This window comes from Urocitellus parryii, chromosome 12 (assembly GCF_045843805.1).
Source record: "Urocitellus parryii isolate mUroPar1 chromosome 12, mUroPar1.hap1, whole genome shotgun sequence".
Taxonomy (NCBI): domain Eukaryota; kingdom Metazoa; phylum Chordata; class Mammalia; order Rodentia; family Sciuridae; genus Urocitellus; species Urocitellus parryii.
Genome location: NC_135542.1, coordinates 87,519,073 through 87,539,648, shown reverse-complemented (window position 1 = coordinate 87,539,648; position 20,576 = coordinate 87,519,073). Strand labels below are relative to the sequence as shown.

General features: G+C 38.9%; 1 protein-coding gene across 1 annotated transcript in view; it reads right to left on the bottom strand.

The window, feature by feature from the left end:
• Arhgap25 (Rho GTPase activating protein 25) overlaps positions 1–20,576 on the bottom strand; it is an 81,375-nt gene that overhangs the window by 45,060 nt on the left and 15,739 nt on the right. The window lies entirely within an intron of this gene.

Sequence of the window (20,576 nt, the reverse complement as noted above, 5' to 3'; positions counted from 1 at the left end):
TGCAAAGCGAAAGATTGGCTGGAGCCTTCTGAAAAGGAAGTGGCCGCAGCATCTGACAAAAGGTGCTTCCTTTTCCTGCGTGGGAGTTAGTATCTGACAAGAGAGAGGAGAAAAAAATAATGCCTCGCTCTGGGGGTTCACGGTGAGTTCCACGCAGCTGCTTTTGCCTCCGGAAGCTGCCTGGGCATTCTTCCACCGCCACGGGTTCCAAGGAAGAGCTGGGGTGTTAGCTCTGACCTCACTGTCCAGTGGAGTTCTTGTCCAGCAGACCCCACTAAAATCCCCAGGGCTGTCCTGGTGACCCCCATCAGGCAGTTGGCACTTCCTTGATATTCCTTCTGTGTGAGGTGCTGGACCCTTCTGTCCCCCTGCCCACTGAGAGGATTTACAGCCCTTTATGCTGAACCAAAGAAAGGCCTTGGGTATTGCCTTCCTATTACTATTCCAGTCAGGTGGTCACTGCCAATAAAACTCAAAGGAGGACCTGACGCCAGACCCCTCCACGCACTGTAAGGTATAACTGACTTTTGCCTTCCCACAAAAGTTTTACATGGCCATTCAGTTGGGTCTTGGCCTGTGCCTCCAGGGTGACTCTCACCCAGGGCAACTCTCTCTTTTTCCCTTGCCTGCACCAATCAATCACTCTGGTCCCCATTCAATATCTCCTTCTGATGTCCACCTTCCTTCTTTCCCAGCCATGACTCTAAAACCACTTAGAGCTCCAGGGCTTCTGGACTTTGTGCTGGTTCTCCACACTTACTCATACCAAATATCTGCATTTATTTCTTCTGGCAAAGGTTGCCGGAGGAAGTTTCCATCTTTACAATCCCTGTATCAGAATTTGTTGGTCCCTGGAACATTCAAGACATAGCTGAACTAAGCCATCAGCTCCACTCTCACCCCCATTTCACCTGATCAAAGAGCAGTTTTTGCTTTCCTGGATTTCTTAACCATGAATAAATTATACAAATTCTCTGAGCCTTATCTTCCTCATAGTCCCCTATTATTTGGAATATTTGTGGAGATTAAACAAACAAACCATTTGGCACTGTCCCTGGACAAAGGTAAGCATATGTCACTCTTATTTTGTTAAAAGTGACTTTACATCCTACTACAAATATGGAGATCATTTCTGAGAGCTTCCTCAACTTCTCCCTTCAAAATATTGCTCTATCATTAAACGTCCTCTCTTCTTGCATTCCTACATTTAGTGCCTTTAATTGCCAATTTCTCCCCAATTGCTTTTGATTCCTTTATTTCTATCTCCTTCCAGGCCAATGATTCTCAGCTTTTATTCATGTTTATGGCATATTTTCAAATACTAGAATTTTATACAAAATGATAATCTTTACTCCACTAACTCCAATTGTATTCAGAATTATCATCTTATTTAATGTTCCGCCCTTCAGTTCTGTAGTGCTGTCTGCAGAGAACTCTGTCCTAACTGCAGTCTCTTGACCCTCACAAGGGGTCCATGTTCCTGTAACATACTCTCACACCTGGGTTCCAGCTGAAGTCACTCCTTACTTCCCATAGGGACCTGGAGAGGTCTCCAGATGCACCTCACTCAGCCCCCAACTAAATGAACATCATCACAAGAGTGTATGAATACTCAATATTAATGTAAAAAAAATGGTATTTTGATGAGAATTTGGCAACATTCATGCAAAGGGTTTGCTTCATGTCAGTGTTTCCTGGCAACCCAATAGAGAACTTTGTTTCAGATCTTGTTCCTCAGCCATCTGCTATTTTCAAGATCTTTCACTGGAGCTAAGCACTTACTAAGGCTGTGCAAATGATCCAAAAGAACTACAGGAGGGTTTCTGCAGGAGTACAGTGGGGAGGAGGCAATTTGAAGGCCTATATTCAGCTCTGTATCTCTCCAAGTCAAGCATGTACCTTGCAAAGATGCTTATCTGCCCTAGAAAGAGGGCAGACAGAAATGAAAAGTATGGTTCATACATGAAACTTTTAGAGAAAGTGGAAGAGCGAGGCAGCCCATCAGAATTGAGCATTCTGTCCCACCTTAATAGTCTCTGTGTAGCCTATCCCAGTGTGACTTTTGTGATCATCCACCTGTAGTGATATTAGACATGGGGTGGTGGTGCTTATTGCAGTAATGTCATGAGGAACCTTTATGAGGCCACAAAAAGGACACTGCACAGGAGAGGGGAAGATCAGCAGGTGTCACACGGTGGCTACAAGGACTCAGGCTTCTTGGGCCACCCAGAGAAACCCAAAGACTCTGTGTTTTTGTTTTTGGTTTTGGTTCTGGGGATTGAACCCAGGGGCACTCAACCACTGAGTCATATCCCCAGCCCTTTTTAAAAAATTTTATTTGGAGACAGGGTCTCACTGAGTTGCTTGGGGCCTCGCTAAGTTGCTGAGACTGGCTTTGAACTCGCAATCCTCCTGCTTCAGCCTCCCCAGCCGCTGGGATTACAGGCTTGCACCACAGTGCCCAGCTCCAAAGACTCTGTTAGGACCATTATGGGAGACAGAAAAAGTGAAAGGTATCCAGCAGCACAGAAGGGGTGGGGCAGGCATTAGCAAGAGCCACTAAGACACCACAGATTGAAGAGAATTCACTCTGCACAGAAGAACTCAGTTGCAGGGATATCATTTTGTGCTTAATTCTGGGGAAATTTTCATGCCTTTTCATGGCAAAAACAACAATAACCACAACAAACCCCTTCCCCTAGGAGCATCTGAGTGTTGCAGAATGGCCTGGTAAAGCAAGAGGTATGAGGACCTTGTTTTCTCAGAGTTGGACAAAAGGAGATTTGATAACCTCAAGACAGTAAGGCAAACCACTGTTAGCCTATGTCTGGCCAAGGCCTGACCTTCTTTTGTATTTTCAAATGATGTCGCTCACCACATATCCAGCCCGTATTTTTTCAGTGCTTGTTCTCATCCCACTAAAATTGATTTGACTATGGGCCTGGGGCCACCCACTACATGTTAGAGTATATAATGGCTCCACACTGACCTCTATACTACTATAACAAGACCCAAACACTGGGGGCAGGGAGGGTGCTGGCTCACAGCGAGGTGCTCAATGAGCCAGTGACTAAACAGGGGAATCTTGGGTCCTACGTGAAGAGTGATCTGTATCTTAACCCTCAGCATTGTTCACAAGCCAGGCCTATCAAGGGATGGTTCAGATATCAGAGAAGAGAGCCGGGTGGGCCTTGGTTCTGACTAAGTTTCTTTGTTAATCTCTTTGAACAGTCTCTCTTCTTTATGGGTGTGAGTTGTTCCTGGATGAAATAAACAAAGATATCTATTACTATTAGTGGAGCTGTTTTTCATAATGAAAATAATAACCATGATAAGCTTTGCTTTCGAGTCATTCATTGTACACATCATGCGTGTTCCCTTGGGGAAGGAGGTCCGAGTCAGGTGTGGGCTGCAGAGGTGCTGCAGTGGACCAGGATGAGAAAGCACTTGTTTAAGATTCATAGAACACTCTGGAGCAAGTAGGTAACTAGCTAGTTGTGCACTTCCCAGTACATTAGCCACTGTGACTGGCTATCTACATTTCAATGAATTAAAGTAAATTGGACTAAAATTCATTTCACCAGTCACATCAGCCTCATCGCAAGTGCAACACATGGCCACAGTAATGGACATCAGAGATACAGAAAACTTTTGATTCTGATTCTGTTGGTCAGCACTCACTTCCTGGAATCTGAGTGCTATCATTACAAAGTATGGGATTAAGTGAGCCATAAATGGAGAAATCAGGCTGGGGGTCCCAGAGAAGTGGCTCTAGGTGGCAGAGTAAGACTTCAACCTTGATCTCAGAGGTATCAGGGAGCCATTTCACATTGCAGAGCAAAAGAGGACCACAGGTGAGTTATGTCATTGGACTGTTTGTGTTGAGTTTTGATCTGAAGATGAGGGAGGGTGCCAGAAGGAAATAGAGCACAATTGGTCTCATCGCAGACATGTCTCCTGAGCTGCAGACCCCATCTACCCAGCTGTCTGTATGCCTGTATGTACCTAGTGAGATTCTCAAGCTTACCACATTGTTGACCAGGCTTATCACTGACCTCCTTCTGACCTTCTATGACTTCCCTGTCTGCACCAACAAGCACACACCAACCTGCCATCCTTCACTGGTCTCTGTATTTTACTAAAAGGGGACATCTTCCCAGCCAACTAACCACACTAGAAACCGTCCTCCAGTCAGCACAGACATGGTCCTTGTAAAACACAAATCTCATGTTTCCTTCTCCTAAAAGCCTCTGATGACCCCCAGCATCCACCTCCCGAAGAGAAGCTATTATTATTATTTTAACATTATTATAGTATGCACTTGATCTTATATTAAATGAGAAAAAGAAAGGAAGACATGAGGGGTAAAAATATGGAGAGAGATGGATAAAGGAAGACTAGCTGGTCATTGCAGTACCCCTAGTATGACCTGGGAGGACCCAAGTTAGGATGATGCTAATGGAAATGGAAAGACTATGACAGGCAGCAGTAAGGCAGATGGACAGACCTTGGCCCTTGGTGTAGCAAGGAGCAGGAGGCAAAGATCTCTGAGTGGCTCAGGTTAGCTAGTCTTCCCCATTAACCATTCAACTCACAGTAACTACAATGGCCGAGCACTGGGTCTGCACTGGAAAAAGTGTCTGGTTCTGGGGATCTAAGTTCAGCTAGATATAATTCTGCTCTAAAGAGGTCCCAGAGCTGGGAGAGCCATAATTGGAAGCAAGGAAGGAAGTCTTGTTTTGAACAGACAGGTGAGGCTGGGTGGAGTTCAAAGGTAGACCGAGATATTCCAGTTTCCCCCAGAGTTCTGGTTTTGACAGGTGAAGCCTCAGGATTTTAAAAAGTGTTTGGAAGAAGTGCAAGTGAAAACCAGGAGACATGAGTGACTTGAAAATCTCAGATCAGAAAAGCAACATGATAGATATTCAGAAACCAAAAAAGAAGCTGAACATAGAGTAAACTAGCGGAGGGAAGCATTTACCACTTCAGGCTATGGAGACAGACAAAGCTGGATGCAAGAGATAAGGTTATTTCCCTGGGGATTTGTAGATCTCCCCATATCCTAAAGAAGCATCTGGATAACTAAAGGACTTTTGTAACTATTTGCTGAGTGGGTGAAATACATATTTTAGAATGAATTGAGAGCTTCCCTCAAGGTATTTGATATTTTTAACAAATATTGGCAAATTTACCTAATCTTAGGACTTCTGGATACATTCACTTGTGCCCATTCAGAGTGGCTTATAGAAAATATAATCCCTAATCTAGTAACAATAAAAAACAATAGTTATTTATTGATTTATTGAGTACCTAAAATGTACTAGCCACGGGGCAAGTATTTTTTTTAATATTTATTCTTAAGTTTTAGATGGACACAGTATCCTTATTTTACATTTATGTGGTGCTGAGGCTTGAACCCAGTGCCTTGTGCATGCTAGGCAAGCACTCTACCACTGAGCCACAACCCCAGCTCAAAAAGCAAGTATTTTGTATGATTAGTTTCATTTAATGCTCACACTAACTCTTCATAATAAGTACCACATTGTCACCTCTGCTTTAAAGGCAAGGAACTGAAGCTGGCAGAGGTGAAATGATTTGCTTCAGTTTCACAGCTAGAAATCTGATTTTAAAGCCCAATATCCCTATTTAGGCCACACGGCCCAGAAAGGAGCATATATTCTAGTGGTAAAGAGAGGCAAAAATGAGGCAAAATTTCCACATTACAAATCAAGGTAGTTAGAGAATAAGAGATGGAGTCAGAAGAGACAGCCCTATCCTTCCTCTGCGCAAGAAAACAGCCACAATTCCTAACCTACCATGTGAAGCACCTTGTCTTAGTCTGTTTCTGCTGCTGTAACAGAACACTTGAGGCTGAGTGGGTTTGTCATCATGAATTTTACCTCCACATCATGCATAAACAACTCTGTGCTACTATTTCCGCCCAACATATCCTCTGCAGGACTCAGTAAGCCTTGAAAAAACAGTCACAGAGAAATGGTACTGAAATCTCAAGCCCACCACCAGAGCTGTGCCGAAACCCAACAGGAAAATGGACACATTAGGTCATAAGCTCTGTCTTACCAGTGGTCTGTGCCCAAGCTGATTGAAGAGACGAGACGCAAAGATTCAGATCAAAGCCAAGTGTGACCAAGGTGTGGGGAGGAGGGAGACACAGTTAAGTAATGTGGGTCCAGCACTCAGACCCAGTGCTCAGGTGGAGATGGGAAGCCCTGGGGAGGCTCTGGGGCAGCAGTGCTGTCACCACTGGCTCTTGAAATGATAAAGCTAGGTCCATCCATCCTCGCCCACACTCTGCATGGTATACATGTGCACAACCCCCCCCCCCCACACACACACACACAGCCTGTGATCTGCCTTTGATCAGAATTTGGGATGAAGGAACTCAGTTTCCACCAGAAGAAAATGAGGACATTTGACTATAGAACTTCAAGGCTCATTTTCTTTTTTCTTTCTTTCTCTCTTTATTTTGGTTACAGGGGTTTGAACTCAGGGGCACTCGACCACTGAGCCACATCCCCAGCCCTATTTTGTATTTTATTCAGAGCTAGGGTCTCACTGAGTTGCTGAGGCTGGCTTTGAACTCGTGATCCTCCTGCTTCTGCCTCCCCAGCCGCTGGGACTACAGGGGTGCGCCACTGAGCCCGGCAAGGCTCATTTTCTTAATTCTTTTTCTGTCAACAAAGCAAGCTGTCCTCCATTTAAAAACACCGTTCAGGGAGGTGGAGGGACTTTTAAAATCTTTCCAATTTAAGACCTGTCATTTGGACTTTTAGACAAACTTATCCTGTCATTCTCTAGGTTTATTTTAATTCTAAATTTCATTGTTAACTTTGGGTAATAAAAATGTTATCCCTTCCAGAAGATAGACAAGCTGTAAAACTGACGACAACACAGAGGCTCTCTCTGTGTATTCTGAAATTAAACCGCACGGGCCTTCCCGGGACACTTACCCTTGAGACCAATTTATGTAACTTAATGGATGGACACATCTAAAAGTTGTTCCCTGAACGCAGGCCTCAGCAGCCAGGAATTTAGGGTTCAGTTACCTCTTCTGGGTCTGTGTGTGTATCTCCATCAGTTGCAACACCTTCCCAGCAGCTCTCTGCTCTCTCCGCCCATCTCTGCATAACAGGAAGCCAGTGTAATAACAAGAAGCTCTCAGAATTGTGAACACTTCCTACTCAACTCTGCCCTGGCGCTGCCTCTTCCTCAGCACAAAGCAAAGTGGAGATTTGGCAATCTGCTGGTAAATTTAGCCTGAGTTGTGTAATGTGACTGGTTAACTGCTTATAGGGAAACTATCTGCCTTCCCAGGGGTGAATAGAAGGAAGAACAATTCATATCATGTAGGACTGTGGGGTAATTAGCCCCAAAAGCTCTGTTGAGTAATGTGTCAAATTAAGGCCATTGAGAGAAGCATTGATCTCTCCATTGTCAAAGCTCGTCACTCATTTTAGGTAAGGCGTTCCACGTCATTGGTCATTAACATTCATAAATAAATAGTGTATTAGGATGCTTGAAGTTATTTGTGTTTCAGAAACACAAATGAGAGCCTTGCATTTCACAGCAAGGATCCTTCTAGGGAAACAATGTTCTGGGACTAGTGACAATCAATCCTGGGACCTCAGGAGCCTGAGAGACTTTGTCCTTCCTAAGATGGGGCTCCACTCAGTTCCTGAACCTTCCCTGGTCTTTGGGAATCCTGATTTTAGCTTTAACTCTACTGAGAGTGTTTGATGGGCCTGGGATACAATCTGATAAAAAGATCCCATCACACATTGAGGCACTATGTTTATGGATAGCAGATAGATGATGCCAAAAAATTATTGATTAGTTTTAGTAAGCATGATCAGGGCAATGTAGTTAGGAATCAAATATTCATATTTTAAAAGATGCTTACTTAGGCATAAGGGGGGGAAATGACATTGTATCTGGGATTTGTTTTAAGATATCTCAACAAAGTAAAGCAAAGAAAGGGAGAGATGCAGACATAAAGAAATCTAATGTTTAATTTCAGCGATGAGTATACACGGGAGTCTGTTATTCTCTGTGTTGCTGCTTCAAGTGTTTGCAGGATAAAAAAGATCTTTTTTCAAGATTCTAGTAGGGTTATTTTTTTTTTCACACATCAGTGATTGCTCTGAACTTCAACTTCAACCTCTCCCAGGCCTGCATTTCCAAACCTGTTAATTAATCCTTTAGCCCACAGCCAGTGATACTACCCAGATGTTATACCACACACTTAACATTCCCTCCCTGTCAGACCCACCCCTCCATTTCCCTTGCTCTGTCATTTTATCAGTTAATGGATGAAAGGAACAGAGAGGGCTTCCAGTGTGGAGAGTGTTACCCGTAGAGTCAGCTTTACTCAAGTACCTGATGGTGGTAGAGAGGCTCCCATTTCCAAGTTGACACTGAAGTGACCAAAAGACTATCTCAGTAACCAATAAAGGGAAATCTGAAATTAGTGAAATGAAAGCTGAAATGATAGCGCACGTGTGTGTGTGTGTGTGTGTGTGTGTGTGTGTGTGTGGTGTAGGTGGGCGTGAAGCAGAGGTGCCGCACGCACGAAAAACTCAAAATGGAAACAGTGAGAGCAAAATAGTAGTCTCTGTGTAAGAAAAAAAGAAGGTCTAAATCTCAAGGCATTTTATAAAGTTAAATAAAACAAATGCTCCACAAAATTGGAGATTTTTGCTTATTGTTGTCATTCACCTATTCTGTGTGCAGAATATTCCAGGAATGTGAGAGTATTTCAGTACTAAGAAACATTTCAATAGTAAGAAAACTAATAAATGGTTTATCCCATGGAGAGTTACACCTACATATTCTCAAAAAATCATGAACTTGCTTTTGACAAATCTAACTGGAGTCTCTATTAAAATTTAATTAACAAGAATTAGAGACAAATTTTTAGGTTTTCGGAGGAACAGTAGGAGAGAATTGAAAGGGTACTCTATGAAAATTCAACTACTGAAAATTGAAAGGATTCCAAATTCTTAGGAATCGGGTGATGTATTTGCTTGGTGGTTTAGCTGCGTAAGAAAAAAAAGATGAAGTACTGATGAGACTTTTTAAAGAAACAGAAAATGACACAGCAGGAAATTTCTGATGTTTCTTCAGTGTTATATAGTTGGTATTGTGGTGTGTGTGAAAATTTCCACTGTTGTGACATTTTGCATTTCTGTTAAAAAGTCAGTCTTACAGAAGACATAGAATAATGGAAAAAAAATAGAATAGAAAAAAAAAATTAAAGGTCTTGCTTAGAGCTACTAACTTGTGAAAAATTAATATTTTACTTCTTCATAGAATTATGCCATTCACCAGCATTTTTACCCATTTCAGGCTACGCTTCATGGTCCTGAAGTGGGGCTCTGAGGAACACAGAATTTTCCCTTTGATTCTGCCGACATCTGTCAGTTCCATTTCCTCTTTAAAGCTGTCAAACTTTATCAGCTGTCTGAAAAAAAATGCTGTAGAGGGTTTCCCTTTTATCATCCAAGGTACTCACAAAAATGTTTGGACTTATTTCATGTGTATCTGCAGGCAACCGTGGTGCTTCTGTGGGACCCAGGATCTCCTGCAGCTCATCCACTGGATTTTTGCCCTGTTAGGTCTCTGTGGGTGGCCAATCCTTCACAGGAGAACTAGAAAAGCTCCTTTTTGTGTATTTGTTTGTTTGTTTGAGCTGACAGTCATTGCTGGAAAGAACAAGTGGTTGTACAAGCTCAGGAACCACAAAGTAACAAACAAAAGGAAGCACCATTCAGCAAACTGAGGCCATGACACCTAGATTTACTCTCCATTCTGAGTACACTGAACCTGGCCCAGCTAATGAGACCCTTTTGAAGGTGAGAAAAAAAAAAAAAAAAAAAAAAAAAACTTGGAATGTTTGATTTGGGTTATTTTTTCTAATTTTTTTTATTGTGGTAAAAATATAATAAAATTTACCAGTGTAACCATTTTTAAGTGAAAAGCACCTTCATGTTGTCATACAACCCATCACCACCAGCTATCACCAGGACTCTTTTATCTTGCAAAACTGAAATTCCGTATCTATTAGATAGTAACTTCCCATTTCCCCTTCCTCCACCCCCCGTTAACCACCACTCAACTTTCTGTCTGTCATGAGTTTATCTTCCCTAGGTAACTTATGTAAGTGGAACCATACGATATTTATTTTTTCGTGACTGCTTTATTTCACTTAGCATAATGTCCTCGAGGTTCATCCACTGAATTTTCTTCTTTTTTTTAAGATCGAATAAACTTTTATTGTATATATACCATATTCTATTAATCCACTCCTTTGTTGAGAGATCACTTTGACATTTTAATATTTAATATTTCTATGAATGTAGTATACGTACATCTTTTTGAAAGTCTGCTTTCAATTCTTTTAGGTGTGTGTGGTACTGGAGATGGATCCCAGGAGAATTTTACCTCTGAGCTACATCCCCAGCCCGTTTTTCCTTTTAAGTTTGATTGTAAGGGAGGGTCTCACTAATTTGCCCAGGCTGGCCTCAAATTTGTAATCCTCCTGCCTGTGCCTCATCAGTCAGTGGGATTGCAGCGATGTGCCACCCCGACCCACGCACCCAGCGGCTTTCAATTCTTTCAAAAGTATAACAAAAAGTGGAATTGCTGGAGGATATGGCAATTTTATTTTTGATTTTTTGAGGAATCTCTATACTATCTCCCCCAGAGGTTTCACTGTGTTACAGTCCCTCTAACGGGACACAGGGGTTACAATATCTCCACATCCTGTCAACACTTGTTGTTTTCTGCTTTTTTTTTTAAATATTGATCATCCTAATGCTATCTCATTGTGGTTTTGACTTGCATTTCTTTAACGATTGGCCATTTGTATATCGTTTTTGAAGAAATGTCCTATTCAAGTCCTTGGTTCATTTTTGAATTGGGGAGGTATAGTTTTAGTAGTTCTGTATATTTTGAAGGTGTTTGTTCCCTGTGGGTTGCCTTTGTGTTGATAATGTCTTTTGATGCAATGGAGTTGGCCAACTATAGACTAAACCTCTGAAACTGTGAGACAAAATAAACTTTCCGTCCTCCTAAGTTGTTCTTGTCAGGTATTTTGGTGACCGTAATGGAAAGTTGATTTAACACATCTTACATCTACTTATTCTCATCTATTTTTTTTTTTTTGTTTAGTTTCCTTCATAAATGTTTTGTAGTTTTGGTGACTTCCTTGGTTAATTCCTAAATATTTTTATAAATGGAATTGTTTTTTTTTTTTAATTTCATTTTTGGATTGCTTACCACGGTTAGTATATAAAAATGCAAGTGATTCTTGAGTGTTGACTCTGTGTCCTGCTGGTTGCTGGATTTATGAGTTCTAACAGTTCTTTGGTGAAATATTTGGGTTTTCTATGTACTTCTTCCTTTCCAATTTGGATGTCTTTTATTTCTTTATTCTTGCCAACTTCTCTGACTAGGACTTTTAGTAGTATGTTGATTTTAAGCAGCAAAAGTGGGCATTCACCTCTTGTTGCTGATCTGAGCAGAAAAGCAAAAGCTGTCAGTCTTTCTCCATTGGATAGGATGTTCACTGTGATTATTTTTTTTCTTTGTGCTAGACATTGAACCCAAGGGCACTTAACCACGGAGTCACATCCCCAGCCTTTTTTTTTTCTTTTTCTTTTCTTTCTTTCTTTCTTTTTTTTTTTTTTTTTTTTTGAGATAGGGTCTTACTAAACTGCTTAGGGCCTTGCTACGTTGCTGAGGCTGGCCTGGAACTAGTGACCTTCCTGTCTCAGCCTCCTGAACCATTAGAGTACAGGCATGTGCTACACATGCCCAGCCCCTGTATACAGATTTCATTATGCTTAGATATTTTCCTCCCATTTCTAACTTGTTGAACACTTTCATCATGAAGGGATGTTGAATTTTGTGCTTTTTCTAATCAATTGAAAGGATCATGAATTATTTTCCCTTCATTCTGCTAATGTGGCGAATCAGATTGATTGATTTTGTTTTTTTACTGTTGAATTGTTCTGGAATTCCAGGAATAAATCCCATTTTGTCACGATGTATCATGTTTTGATGTGACGTTTAATTCAGTTCACTGTGTTTTGCTGGGGATTTTCCTATAAGTGTTATAAGGGATATTGGTCTGTTGATTTCTTGTAGAGTTTTTTTATTGGCTTTGGCTATCAGGGTAAAGCTGGCCTTGTAGAATGAGTTAGGTAGTTTTCTCTCCTCTAAAATTTTTTGGAAGAGAGCAAAGGATTGTAATTCTTCAAATGTTTGGTAGAATTCACTGATGAAGCCATGAAGTGTTTTCTTTGTCAGGGAACTTTTGATAACTGATCCAGTCACCTTACTATTATTTATAGGTATATTCAGATCTATTACTTCATGGGTTAGCATTCAAAGGGTTGTGTTTCTAGGAATGTTTGCATTTAATCTAGGTTATTAAACTTGTAAGTGCATGGTTATTCATAATAATCTCAATCCTTTTAGTATCTGTAGGGTAGGTAATATGTCCCCACTCTCAATTCTGATTTTCATCATTTGAGTCTTTGTTTTCTCATACCTCATTTAGTTAATTTTGTTGATCTTACTGTACAGAACCTTGTATGCTTAATTTTTTAAAATTTTTGTTCTTTTTTAGTTATACGTGATTATACAGTATAATTTGATTTATTTATGCAAATATGGTGTACATCTTATTCTAATTAGGATCCCAGTCTTGTGGTTGTACCTGATGCAGAGATTCACCATAGTGTGTTCACATATGTACATAGGAAAGTTATGTCAGAATCATTCCACTATCTTTCCTATTCCTTTCCCTCCTCCCTTCCTTTCATTCCTCTTTGTCTAATCTACTAAATTTCTATTCCCAGCCACCTTGTTATGTGTTAGTATCCTTATATCAGAGAGAACATTCAATCTTTGGGTTTTGGGGACTGGCTTATTTTGCTTAGCATAATAGTCTCCAGATCCATCCCATTTCCACCAAATGTCATAAAATCATTCTTTTTATGGCTGAGTAATATTCCATTATGTAAATTTATCATGTTTTTCTTTATCCATTCATCTGTTGAAGGGCACCTAAATTGGTTTCATAGCTTAGCTATTGAGAATTGAGATGCTAAAAACATTGATGTGGCTGCATCACAGTAGCATGCTGATTTTAAGTCCTTTGGGTATATGCCAAGGAGGAGGATAACTGGGTCAAATAATGGTTCCATTCTAAGTTTTCTAAGGATTCTCCATACTGCTTTCCAGAGAGGTTGCACCAATTTGCAGTTCCACCAGCAATGTATGAGTGTACATTTTTCCCCACATTTTCACCAGCATTTATTGTTACTTGCATTCTTGATAATTGCCATTCTGCAGGAGTGAGATGCATTTCTCTAATTGTTAGAGATGTTGAACATTCTTTCATATACTGGTTGACTGATCATATTTCTTCTTCTGTGAGGTGCCTGCTCAGTTCCTTTGACATTTATTAATTGGGTTATTTGGTTTTTTTGTCATTATGTTATTTATCTTATGTTTTTTTGTCATTATGGTTATTTGGTTTTATGTCATTATATCTTGAAGATTAAGGCTCTATCTGAGGTGCAGATGGCAAAGATTTTCTCCCATTTTGTAGGCTCTCTCTTCATGTTCTTCATTGTTTCCTTTTCTGTGAAGAACAATTTTAATTTGATACCATCCCATTTATTGATTCTTGATTTTAATTCTTGTGCTTCGGGAGTCTTGTTGAGGAAGCTGTTGTTCCTAAGCCTACATAATGGAGTGTTGGGCCTACATTTTCTTCTAGTAGATGTAGGGTTTCTGGTCTAAAGTCTAGGTTCTTGCTCCACTTTGAGTTGAGTTTTGTGTAGGGTGAGAGATGGGGATGTAATTTCATTCTGCTACATATGGATTTCCAGTTTTCCCAGCACCATTTGTTGAAGAGGCTCTTTTCTCCAATGTATGTTTATGGCGCCTTTGTCTAGTATAAGAAAACTGTATTTATTTGGGTTTGTCTCTATTTCTTCTATTCTGTTCCATTGGTCTTCATGTCTGTTTTGGTACCAATATCATGCCGTTTTTGTTACTATAGCTCTGTAGTATAATTTAAGGTCTGGTATTGTGATGCTTCCTGCTTCAATTTTCTAAGGATTGCTTTGGCTATACTGGGCCTCCTATATAGCTAAATGAATTCCATGATTACTTTTTCTATTTCAATGAAGACCGTCTTTGGAATTTTAATAGAAATTGCATTAAATCTGCATAGCATTTTTGGTAGTATGGCCATTTTGATAATATTAATTCTGCCTATCCAAGAACATAAGAGATCTTCCATCTTCTAGAACCTCAATTTCTTTTGTTCTGTAGTTTTTCATGTAGAAGTTTTTCACCTCTTTTGTTAGCTTGATTCCCACATGGAATCTTGTATTAAAATATAATGTCCTTCTTTGTTTCTTGTAGCATTTTATATTTCAACTCCATTTTGTTTGATATTAGTATAGCTGAATATACTAATGGACTACCTATTTGCACGGAAAACTTTTCCTTTTAATATTTTAACTTTCAATCTATTCCTGCCTTTGAATCAAAAGTGAGTCTCTTGTCGACAGCATATGGCTGGACCATTCTTTCTTATCCATTCTGCAGATTCTCAATCTATCGAATGGAGAGCCTAATCTCAATTACATTTTACTTCTGTAATTTTGATATTTTTTTCTACATGTCTTATAGCATTTTGGTCCTCTATTTCCTGCATTATGATCTTTGTTACAGTGTTTAGTTGATTTTTTAAAACTTTATTTTGTTTATTTATTTTTTATGTGGTGCTGAGGATCAAACTCAGTGCCTTGCACATTCAAGGCAAGTGCTCTACCACTGAGCCACCACCCCAGCCCTAGTTGATATTTTTGTAGTAAAAGGTTTTTAACTTTTTCTTGTCTCCTTTTGTGTATATTATTTAGCTCTTTTCTTTTGGTTATGATTGGAATTACATTGAACATCCTAAAATTATAATACTATAATTTGGAACTTATGCCAACTTAACTATAATAGAATGCAAACACTCTGCTTCTTTAACAGCTATGTTCCCATACTTACCAGTTGTTAATTTCACAAAATTATGTCTTTATATATGTGTATCCAAGAAAATAGCTAATTTTTAAAGAAATTAAAAAAATTTAAGTCTAGTAAATTATGTAGAAAACAAAATGTATAGTTATAAACCAAAAGTACAGTAATATTTGCTTTTAAACTAATTGCTTTTTTAACTCACTTGTCTTTTAAATTATTCAGCAAACAAAAGTTGAAAATATACGCCATTGTTACAATAATACTGGCTTTTATATATGTATTTACCTTTCCTGAAGTCCTTACTACTTCAGATAGCTTTGTGTTACTGTTCAGTAACTTGAATTACTCTTCAGTGTCCTTTCATTTCAACCTGTGAGACTCTTGTTGTCATTTTTGCAGGGCGGGTGTAATGGTAACACATTCCCTCCGTTTTGCATTTTAATGGGAACATCTTAATTTTTCTATCACTTAATTATCTCTATCCAAATAATTTTGCTGGATATAAGATTCTTGGTTGAGAGGGTTCCCCCACACACACCTTTTAGCTCTTTGGAAGCTTCTATCTTCCAAAATTTCTAATGCAAAATCTGTTCAAATCTTATTGAAAATACTTTGGGTGTGATGAGTCACTTCTCTCTGTTTGCTTTCGAAATTCTCTTTATTTATTTATTGACAGCTTGATTGATTTGTTTGCCTCTGTGTAGGTCCCTTGAAGTTCATCCAACTTAGGGTTCATTAAGCTTCTTGGATGTTTATATTGATTTTTTTTTACCAACTTGGGGGATTATTCAGTTATTATTTCTTCAAATAGTCCCTCTCTGCTTCTCTCTTCTCCTTCTGTGACCTCCAAAATGAGTCCATTGGTCAGCTTGCTGGTCTCAGAGTTTTCTTAACTCTGATCACTTGTCTTTTCTTTTTTTTTAATTCTAATTTGTTATATATAACAGCAGAATGCATTACAATTCATATTAAACATATAGAGCACATTTTTTTCATATCTCTGGTTGTATAGAAAGTCTATTCACACTATTCGTGTCTTCAGACAGGTACTTAGGGTAAGGATGTCCATCTCATTCCACCATCTTTTGATCACTTCTCTTTACTCTTGTTTTTGTTCCTCTGATGCAACAGTTTCCATGACCCTGTCCTCCGGTGTGCTGATTCTTTTTTTCTTCCTGTTTGAATCTGTTTTTGAAACTCTCTCTAGTGAACTTTTCATTTCAGCATAATAATTTTCAGTTCCAGAATTTCTTTCAGTTTCCTTTTAGGGTTTGTAATCTCTTCATTGATATTTCCGATTTGTTCATAAATCATTTTCTTTACTTTCTCCACATCTTCTTTTCGTTCTTGGAGTATCTTTAAGCCCTTTGTTTTAAAGTCTTTCATAGTAGACTTGCCATCAAGTCTTTCTCAAAAACAGTTTCTATTTTTATTTTTCCCCCTCTGAATAGGCCATATTTCTCTGTTTCTTTGAATGCCTTGTGATTTGTTGTTGTGGTGGTTGTTATTTTTGTTGAAAATTGAATCATTTGAATCCAATCCAGTGACTCTAGGTTATCTATCCCCTTTCTCAAGATTTTGATGGCATTTTGTTTTGGTTCTTTGTTATGACCCGTAGAGGGTATTATCTCTGTGTTAACGATCAGCCTGAAGCATAAGTTTAAGATCTCAGTTCTTTTCTGCTGTGTTTGGGCATGCTCAATGACTTTCTAATTTCGTTAGTATATGTAGTTGCTTTTGAGTGTCCTACTCTTCAATGTCTGACTTCCAAAGGGGATGAAGAGGAAATTGAAGGAAATGAGGCGGGGAAAAAGCACAGGGTCTTTTAAATCTTCTGAAGCTCATTTTAGTCAGAGAAGGAAGAGCTCACAACAATGGGGTGAGATGCAGGAAAAGTGGTGGCCAGTTCTTTGCACCTGTTTGATCAGAAGCAACCATTAGTGATCAGAGCACAGATCCCTGTTATTTGGAGACCAGGTTCATTCCACCTGCGCTGGCTCCTGCAAGCTGAGCACAAGCAGCATGCATAACTTGTGCTCAGTTTGCAGAAATGCATGCATAGCTGCATGTCATAGGGCTGGGGTGGAAGACAGGCAGCTAACAGTGTGCTGAGAGCTGAAATTGATCAAAAGAGAGAAGCATTTACTATCCAAGTCTTCCAATGAGACAGCAGACTTCCAAGATAGTTACATCAGATGGATTGTACAAGGGTAATTATTGTGTAAGTGGAGAGAGATTCTGCTTCTTCCTATTCTGCCATCTTCCCAACAACGCATTTATGGGTTACGTTTTAAGGGAATAATTCACTCAATTTAATGCATGCATGAAGTAGATATTCATTAAACATAAAATATAAACTGGCATGAGGTACATTTAGGAAAGAAATGGTAGACATTTTAATGTAAAATTCAACAAATGGAAGAAAAAGGATTTGTTTCGTGTGTAGAAAAATTATATTTTTTCCTCTTTTAACTTTTTAACCAAGCTATTCTGTTTCCTTTTTCTTTCTCTGCATTTTTTTAAAATTGCATCAACTGTGGAATGGGCTGATTAAAAGTCAGACTGAAAAGACGTAGGAGGGAGTTGCACTGAGATGAAATAAAAGACTCTGAAAACATCTGTTCCTTTTAACAGATATTCCAAAATACCAATAAATGACTACAAATAATTGACTTGAACATTAAACTTCATTGATATACAATGTGAGTTTTGTTACACCAGGGATACAGTTTGGGAGGATGAATTTCCAGGATGTGGTTCAAATTAAATTGCACAATATTGTGAAAGAAGATGCAGAATGATATTCCCGAGTAGTCGGCCATATTAAAAAAAAAAAATACACAGACCATTCTATTCTTCCAGAACTTTTCTCTTAGTGATAAAAGATATTTTGGAAAATGTGAATCTTATGATCTTTGGGAGGCCTGAAAAGGAGGGCCCAAGGTACAGAGTGAAACAGGAAATCTATGTTGTAATGCCAGTGTGTGGGTGTGTTCACAGGCAGTGCAGATGGGAAAAAACGAAATAAAATGTCTGCAAGGCACTGTAGGGAGGAGTTGAATGGAAGACCCAGAGTCCATAATGCTGATATTCACAGAATATCAATTTCAAATAGGGCGAGATTATTAAAAACAATTCTTGACCCTAAAAACGCAATCTATAAAAGGAAAATTCAATATTAGATTTCATCCAAATTATAAGTGCCCTGTGAAAGAGAATGAAAAGTGAGTAACAGATTGGGAAAGAAATATTTGCAAATCACATGTCAGACAAAACACTATATTCAAAATATATAAAGAAATATCAGGATGGGAAAGAGAGAGGGTATGGGGCAGGAAAGATGGTGGAATCAGACAGAAATCATTACCTGAGGTACATGTGTGAGTACAGTGGTGTGACTCTATATTGTATACAACCAGAGAAATGAAAAGCTGTGCTCCATTTGTGTACCATGAATCAAAATGCATCCTGCTGTCATGTATAATTAATTAGGACAAATAAAAAACATAAAAATTTAAAAAAAGAAATATCAAAACTCAACAATGATAATAAAACAAGCCAATCTTTTAAATGGGCAAAATATTTGAATGGACACTTTACCAAATAATAAGATGTTAACCATCATTAGTCAGTAGGGAAATGTAAATGATATAATACTACAAACATATTAGAAGACTAAAGTAAAATTTAAAGGCAAATTAACAATATCTAGGACTGGTGAGGACTTTCATACATGGCCAGTACTGTCAAATATAAAATGGTACTGTTACTTTAGGAGACAATTGGGAATTTCTTATAAAGTTAAACATACACTCACATCTAATCCAGTGGTACCATTCCTCAATATTTACCCAAGAGAATGAACCACTGTTTTCACATAAAAACGGTAAGCAGATATTTGTAGCAGTTTATTAATAATCTCTAGTAATTAGAAATAACCCCAATATATTTCAACTGATAAATGGATATATCCATACAATAGAATATTATTCAGAAATGAAAAAGACAACGCTGTTTGTACAAGCAATAACATGGATGAATCTCAAATGCATTATACTAAATTTGAAAAACCAGACTCCAAAGAGTGCATACTATACAATTCCGTTTATCTGTCAGTTCTGGAAAGAGCAAAACTATAGGGAAAGAACAGAAGATTGGTTGTCTCAGGTGACGGTTGAGGAAGAAGGATTAGCTAGAAATAGATAATAGAAATTTTTTACAGCACTGGAATTGTTCTATATCTTGATTGCGGTAGCTGATATATGATTCTGGATTTGTCAAAACTCACGTAACTATAGACCAAAATGAATAAATTTTCCTGAACGTCCATTGAAAAATAAACATTTTTTTCAACTTCTTACTTTTTTTTTTTTGCACAGAATTGACACTCGAGCCTCCTTGTGACCTTCCAATGTTTCCATAGCTAATACAAGTTCTAAATGAAAAAAAAAAAAGTAACATTGGCCATTTCCCAGTGGCTTGGATGAAGTGAGTGTCCTTACCAAACTGAAATGTGTGGAAATCTACCCCACTGATCTGGGAATAAGTGACCAGAATTGACCAACAGTGTCCCCTCCTTTAGCTTGTCCCGTTGACAGGTGGTAGGGACAGCCATGGCAATGCTACACCTAGCAACAAGCCCACTGCTTCAACTTCCTGTTGAAGAGAGAGTGTGGCTATGATCCTCACCCCCATTATGTATTCTGGAATCCCAACCATGTTGATATTCATCAGTTGAAAGGTATCAGGGTCATTTCTAATTTTTAGAGATTATGCAGACACAAAGGAATGTAGCCAGTGGTGTTTCCTTCCATAAACATGACCTCTTAATTCAAGTACCCCTGAAGTTTAGTATAAGGAACAATGACATGTTGGGAAATTTGGTATAGTCAAAGACTGCAGAGGAGTTCTCTTGGGGAGAGAAGTAGAAAGTTTTTTGGTGTCAAAAAGATCTGTCATCTAGTCTTGGTGCTGTCACACCTTGCTGTGTTCATATTGGGCACTTTACACACTCTCTCCAAGCCTTTATTTTCTCATTGTCTTAAAAAACAGGTAATGTACTCAATCAAATTGGTTTAATCTAGATAGACACATAGATAGATAATGGTTCTCAACTGAGGGTGGTTTATACACCCTTCCCCACCTGGCCATGGACACTTGGCAATGTCTGGATATTTTTTTTTTTTTAAAGAGAGAGTGAGAAAGGAGAGAGAGAGAAAGAGAGAATTTTAATATTTATTTATTTATTTTTGGCAGATACAACATCTTTGTTGGTATGTGGTGCTGAGGATCGAACCCAGGCCACACGCATGCCAGGTGAGTGCGCTACTGCTTGAGCCACATCCCCAGCCCTGGATATTTTTTTAGTTGTCACAACTGAGAAGGCTGCTGTTGGCATTAGGTGGGTAAAGTCAGAGACACCACTAATATTCTATAATGCACAGGATGATCCCAATAACAGAATTATCTGGCCCCAACATGTCAAAACATTGGAAAGAAACCTC